The following is a 6,952-nucleotide window of genomic DNA, read 5'->3' as shown; positions in this document are numbered from 1 at the left end:
TATGAAGGTAGGCAACAGCTCAGGGATCAGCAGTGAGTGTGTGTGTGTGTGTGTGTGTGTGTGTGTGTGTGTGTGTGTGTGTGTGTGTGTGAGAGAGAGAGAGAGACTGAGGATGTAACCCAGGGCATTCTACCTCCAAGCTACACCCCCAGACCTATTTTGTATTCTTTGTTTTGAAGCAGGGTCTCACTGAGTTGTGGAGGCCTCGCTTAGTAGCTGAGGCCTCACGTGTGCTGTGATTGTGAGAGTGTGCCCCCACATCTGGCTCAAAGTTAGACTTGATGCCAGGGTATGTATTGTTTGTATAGCATTGAGATCACCTGAAACCCCCATCCTGTGTTGACGCTATACCTACGTCAAACCCACACACCCGGCCTCTGCGAAACAAGCAAGCACAGGCTGGAGCCCTGTGTGAGGGTTCAGTTCTCTTGGCCATGCCAAGGAAAATTTATCAGGCTTTGCTCACATAACATGTGGCACCCAGGCACTGTGGTCCCTGTGCTGGTCCAGCAGTCTTTATTGTTTTACTGGGGACTTAACTCGGGGCCATTCTGTCTCTGAGCTACACCTACAGCCCACCTCTCCTTTTGTTTGGAAACAAGGCCTTACTAAGTTGCTGAGGCTGCTTCAAACTTGTGATCCTCCCAACTACTGGGTTATGGGCACGTGCCAATAACCACAGGCAGCACAGCTTCTGAGTTCGGTGAGGCAGGTTGAATAACTGGGCTAGTGTGGATTGTGTGACTATGAATGTGGGTTTGTGGAAATCTATCTGTACTTCTGGGTGGTTGCTGAGGAGTGGCGTAGCTGGGTTACAGGCTGGCGCTGTCCCTGCACATGGCGGGCCTCTTCGGAGCTGACTACAGCCTGCAGCAGTGAACACACACTGCTCCTCATGTCTTTGCCATGCTCGTTCTTGGTGATTGCCATTCTGACCTGCACTGCTGGGCCTCAGCGAGCTTCTGACATGCACCCCCGATTGGGTTGCTTGGGATTCAGCTGTGGAACACTACCTCTCAGCTACAGCCCCAGCCCTTTCACCCACCAGCCTATGTCATTTATTTTTATTTAGAAACAGGGTCCCGCTAAGTTGCTGAGGCTGGTCTCAAACATATGATCCTCTTCAATATTGGGATTACAGGTTGTGCCACTCCACCTAGCCTGACTCTTCCCTATCCTTTTAATATGGATGCCAGTTTTTGTATTTAGGAGATTAAACTCAGACATATTCTCTCCATGGGCTCTGCCTCTGGCCCAGTTTATTTGGAAACAGGGTTTGATGAGTCTCGCTCCTTGCTGAGGCTGGCCTCGAGCCTGTGATGCTCCTGTGTTAGCCTCCCCAGTTGTGCATTACAGGGGGGCCCAAGCCTGCCACCTTGGGGGGGTCCTCACTGGAAGTCTACGCCCACCAGACTCCCCTCCCTCACAAGCTACCTGACACACCGCAGGCTATAACTTTAAAGTTGAGTTTTGGGGATACATTCTGGTAGAAAATGTGTCATTGGTAACCTTTGAAACTTAACATTTGTGATCCATGGAGTCACCCTAGAGTTGGGCTCTTCAGGCCACTCTCTGTGAAACTGGGAGCCCTGGTGCTTCAAGAGAAGTAAGTGATGGCTGTGGTTCCTGTGCTGGAAGGAAACAGTGGACCAAGAAAACAGGGCGAAGGAGCAGGGAGCCTTTGCAGACATGTGGCGGGGCAGTTGGAGGCTCAGGAGGGAGCCACAGGCCATGTGGTGGTGGCATCAGGTGGTTCCTGCTGGAGGCTGCAGCAGCAGCTGGTTTGGGCAGGCAGCTGTAGAGCAGAGGGACATGCAGCAGGGAAGCTCCCTGCCTTGGACTCAGACTCACAGCCTGACCAACCCTTGTGGTCCTCCTGCCCACACCTTGAGGCTCCTCCTGCACTTCTGCCCTTTTTTTTTTTTTAATGCGGGTCTGGGGATGGAACTCAGGGGCATTCTACCTCCGAGCTACACTCCCTGCCCTATTTTTTTAAACTTATTTTGAAACAGGTTCTCACTAAGTTACAAAGAGCCTCACTAAGTAGCTGAGGCCGTATGCAAACTGTGATCCACCAGGCTCAGTCTCTGGATTGCTGGGGTTACAAGTGTGCACCCCCATGCCCGGCTTCCTCTGTCCTCTCTTCTCTTCCTTGGTCCCCATGGATGTCTCCCCCTCACTCCCTTCCAGTACAAGAACTGCACTTTGCACTTGCTTGAAGCTCCTGCGCTCCTGGGTTCATAGATAATGCACCACAGAGATCAATTCTAGGGTGGCACCATGACTTACAGCATTATGTAAGACAAATGGTATCTGTTATAATAAAAACACATCCTCTGAAGCCAGGGCCATTGGTGCTGCTGGTTGTGCTTGGCTTCTGTCCTGCCATGCTTCCCAAGGGTGGGTGGCCTCACCTGCTTTCTTCTCTGCTTAGTCCCCGCAGCCTATGTCTTGATGTTTTCTGTATTGATACCACGTCCATTAAATAGTTGTTATTGCTCTGTATAATTACATGAAGTAATGACATCCACAGCAGTGCATTTGCTCACCCTCAGCCTGCTGCACCCACTGCAGACAGTTGTGCCTCAGGTTCATGCCCTCACCACGTCTCCTTTGAAGGTCGGCTCCAACGCGGTCATCTGGGCCCCAGCCATGGTTGCTGGAAGCCTGAATGACCAGCCATCAGGACAGAAGCCCACTTACATTAAGAAGTTTACATCTAGCAGCTGCGACAACCTCATCAAACTTTGGACGTGAGCTGACCCCTGCCGCCCTGGTCACCCCAAGGTCACCCTCCTTTCCCACACCTATGCAAGCAGCAGAAGATGCTGATCTTGACTCTGCTCTCCACAGGGAAGAAGAGGATGGCCAGTGGAGGGAGGAGAGAAGCTGGAGGCGCACAACGACTGGGTGTGTGAGGTGGCCTGGGTGCTGTCCATCGGCCTTCCCACCAGCACCATCACCAGCTGCTCCCAGGTCAGCCTCGCCTGTGCTCTGGCTCAAATGGCGCAGCTTCTCGTGTCTTATCCTGTCCTCCCCTCAGGACTGCCGCATCTTCATCTGGACCTGTGATGATGCTTTGGGCAACATGTGGTTGCCCACATTGAGGCACAAATTCAACGATGTCTTGTGGCACGTGAGCTGGTCCATCATGGCTAATATCCTGGCTGTCTCCGTAGGGGACAACAAGGTAAGCACCGCCGGCCAAAGCCAGGGCCTGTGCCACATGCTCAGAAGGCTCCGAGGCCTCCACGTCTTCTACTCTGTGGGAACCTTGCTGAAGTGGCAAGGGGGTCACTGAGCCTGGTTCTTACAGAGCTTACCCTGTCCCTTTTCAGCAGAGAGCCCAGTGAAGAGAAGCCTCCACAAAGACTTGACATTGTTTTCAGTTTTTTTTTAATAATTTATTTTTAAAATTGGTGCATTGTAGTCATATATCAATCACATTGGAGTACAAGACTTGAGAGGATATACAAGCACACATCATCCAATTAGCCCTCCTCCAGCCCCCATCCCATTCCCTCCCCATCCCTCCATCCCATGCTTCTTTGGTGATTTACTTTGATACCTTTGTTTATGTACCTCCTGGGTTTTAAAGAGGCTCCGTCCTCCAGTATTACATACCCTCTGATTGGTCACATTAGTTGCTTCACTATAGGGCCCTTTCTATAGCTCAACCTCTTCCTGTTGCCCTTTTCCTTCTAGTTATTGCTGATTAAGAGAAGCGTCTGATTTATATTTTCTGTGATATTTCTCTCTGCATGCTGTGTTGCAAGTACCGATCCCACTCTTGATGGTCCCAGTAGTGGCCTGGCTACTCAGTGGACTGATCCAGACCTCGCTGGCTCAAGAAGTGGACCTTCTCCTGGCCTCGGAGCCCCCAGTACCGGCCTTGCCTCAAGGCAGGCTCCGATGCCAGCCTCGCTGGCCCAACACTGGCCTAACCCCTTGGCAGTCTCCGATCCCGGCCTTGGAGGCCCCAGCACTGGTCATGCCTCACGGCAGGCTTCGATGCCGTGCCTCACTGGCCCCAGCACCTGCCTAACACTTCGGCAGGCTCTTATTCTGGCCTCGGAGGCCCCAGCACCAGCCTTGCCTCAAGGCAGGCTCCAATCCTGGCCTAGGAGGCCCCAGTACCGGCCTTGACTCATGGCAGGCTCTGATGCCGGCCTCGCTGGCCCAACACCTGCCTAACACTTTGGCAGGCTCTTATCCTGGCCTTGGAGGCCCCAGTACCAGCCTTGCCTCAAGGCAGGCTCTGATACCGGCCTAGGAGGCCCCAGTACCGGCCTTGACTCATGGCAGGCTCTGATGCCGGCCTCGCTGGCCCCAGAACCGGCCTAACCCCTTGGCAGGCTCTTATCCCAGCCTCGGAGGTCCCAGCACTGGCCTTGCCTCATGGCAGACTCCAATGCCGGCCACGCTGGCCCCACCACCGGCCTAACCCCTCGTCAGGCTCTTATCCCGGCCTCGGAGGCCCCAGCACCGGCCTTGCCTCATGGCAGGCTCCGATGCCAGCCTCACTGGCCCCAGGACCTGCCTAACCCTCGGCAGGCTTTTATCCCGGCCTTGGAGGCCCCAGTACCAGCCTTGTCTCATGGCAGGCTCCGATGCCGGCCTCACTGGCCCCAGCATCGACCTAACCCCTTGGCATGCTCTTATCCTGATCTCGGAGGCCCCAGTACCAGCATTGCCTCATGGCAGGCTCTGATGCCGGCCTTGCTGGTCTCAGCACTGGACTAACCCCTCAGCAGGCTCCGGTCCTGTCCTCGGAGGCCCCAGCACTGGCATTGCCTCACGGCAGGCTATGATGCTGGCCTCACTGGCCCCAGCACATGCCTAAACCCTCGGAAGTCTATTATCCTGGCCTCGGAGGCCCCAGTACCTGCCTTGCCTCATGGCAGGCTCCAATGCCGGCCTCGCTGGCCCCAGCTCTGGACTAACCCCTCAGCAGGTTCCGGACCCGACCTCGGAGGCCCTATCACAAGCCTTGCCTCATGGCAGGCTCCAATGCCGGCCTCGCTGGCCCCAGTGAGTCTAACCCCTCGGCAGGTTCCAATCCCGGCCACGGAGGCCTCAGTAGTGGCCTTGCCTCACAGCAAGCTCCAATGTCGGCCACTGGCCCCGACGCCCGCCTAACCCCTCAGCAGGTTCCGATCACTGTCTCTGTGGTTATTATTTCAAAGGTTCCAGGTGTAATGTATCAGATCTCTGTCTCCCCTGAGTATTTGCCACTGGCATTGCCACTGCCTCCACCATTTCAAATCCTTCCCAGGCTCTTTTTCCACTCTGAATGTTGTCCAGTGTTCCTAAGCATGCGTGATGGTAGCATTCGACATTTGGTGTAATTTCTCCAAAAAAATAAAGTTGGTAAGATCCGGTTTCTGCTTCTTCTGAATACAAGTCTCCGCCACCATCGCGGAGAACTCTTTCAACACCGCATTTCTCCTTGGTCTCCGCTAAACTCTCTCCTTACTGGTGATGTCTGAGATTCTTAACAATATAGAGAAATAGCAGTCCTTTTTCACACTGAATTTTTCCATAAGTTTGAGTGCATTTAGATACGTTTTGTCTGCATCTCCAGTGTCCTGGCATCCATAACTACTTTCTTACCTCCTCTCCGATATTTTTCTTTATCTTTTTCTGTTCTGGGCCCGGTTTCTCCAGGGGTCTGGCGTGCTACACGCAGTTCGGCCTGGGGCCCAGGTCGCGGGACTCTGGGCCCTGGCTGGTGTGCGCTGCATGTGACCCCCGCCCAGAACCCCCAGGTTTTTTTTTTTTATCACATTTTTATTTTGCAGTACTGCAGTGGAACCCAGGGGCTTTCTACCCTAGTGTTCCTCCCAGACTATTTTTTATTCTTTATTTTGAAACAGGGCCTCACTAAGCAGCTGAGGCTGGCCATCTCAGCCTCCCACATGCTGGGATTACAAGCATGTGATCCCACAGGCTCATACTTTTTTTCTCTCTTTTTGCAGTACTGGGGATGGAACCCGAGGGTATTCTGCCTCCAAGCTACATCCCCAGCCGCCTTCTTCTTCTTCTTCTTCTTCTTCTTCTTATTATTATTATTATTATTATTATTATTATTAATTATTTATTTTGAGACAGGGTCTAAGTTGCAGAGAACCTAAATAGTCGCTGAAGCTGTCCACAAACCGCGATCCTCCTGTCTTAGCCTCCCAAATGCCCAGCTGCATTAACTCATAGATGCACCCTATGCTCTTCTCAGGGACAATCCTTTTCACTCCTGAGCCATTTACTCTTCAGGCAGCATCCATAGGTAGCGTGGGGCACAGCCCTTGTCAGCTGCCCCAGCCACTGTGTGTCTCACTCATGTGTCTGTTCCCTTCCCTACATTTGGTGTTCTGGGGGAACCATGGTTAGTGCCTGACCCACAGCCTGGCAACAGTGGTGTTTGTGCCCTCACCCAGGTGACCCTGTGGAAGGAGTCAGTGGACAGGCAGTGGGTGTGCATCAGCGACATCAACAAGGGACAGGGCTCCGTGGCAGCTCTGGCGCCTGAGGGCCAGCAGAGTGAGCAGTAGAGAAGAAACTTCAGATCTGTTATTTTGAAATACTTTGCACATTTTTATGTACTGAATTCCGGCATTATCTGGAGACAGGCTGTTTCCAAAGTAATTAAATAAAATCTGCTGTAGGCAGCTTGGTGGCTTGCTTCGTGAGGAAGTCCACACACAGTGTTGCTGCCCAGCCTCTCCACAACATCACTGTGTCAGACTCGGTCCTGGACAGTGTGTGAGATGCCAGCCATAGTGACGCATGCTTTGGAGGCTGAGGTTCGAGGACAGCTTCAGCTGCTTAGGCCCTGTTTCAAAATAGAATGAAAAATAGGGCTGAAGGTGTAGCTCGGAGCTAGCATGGCCCTGGGCTCCATCCCCAGTACCACACACCATAAAACAAAGCCTTGGTGGAGCTGCTGTGACCCAGT

At 53.1% G+C, this 6,952-nt stretch overlaps 1 pseudogene across 1 annotated transcript; it reads left to right on the top strand.

Annotated features, from left to right (window-relative positions):
• The first annotated feature begins 1,613 nt into the window (after positions 1–1,613).
• Positions 1,614–6,548, top strand: LOC308279551 (protein SEC13 homolog; annotated as a pseudogene). Its single transcript has 5 exons — positions 1,614–1,781; positions 2,575–2,753; positions 2,854–2,976; positions 3,044–3,190; positions 6,435–6,548. The product of its transcript is annotated as a protein SEC13 homolog (transcript).
• The last annotated feature ends 404 nt before the right edge of the window (positions 6,549–6,952 follow it).

The sequence above is a fragment of the Muscardinus avellanarius genome (assembly GCF_963383645.1).
Source record: "Muscardinus avellanarius genome assembly, chromosome: Y".
Lineage (NCBI taxonomy): Eukaryota > Metazoa > Chordata > Mammalia > Rodentia > Gliridae > Muscardinus > Muscardinus avellanarius.
This window is presented reverse-complemented; position numbering and strand designations above follow the sequence as displayed.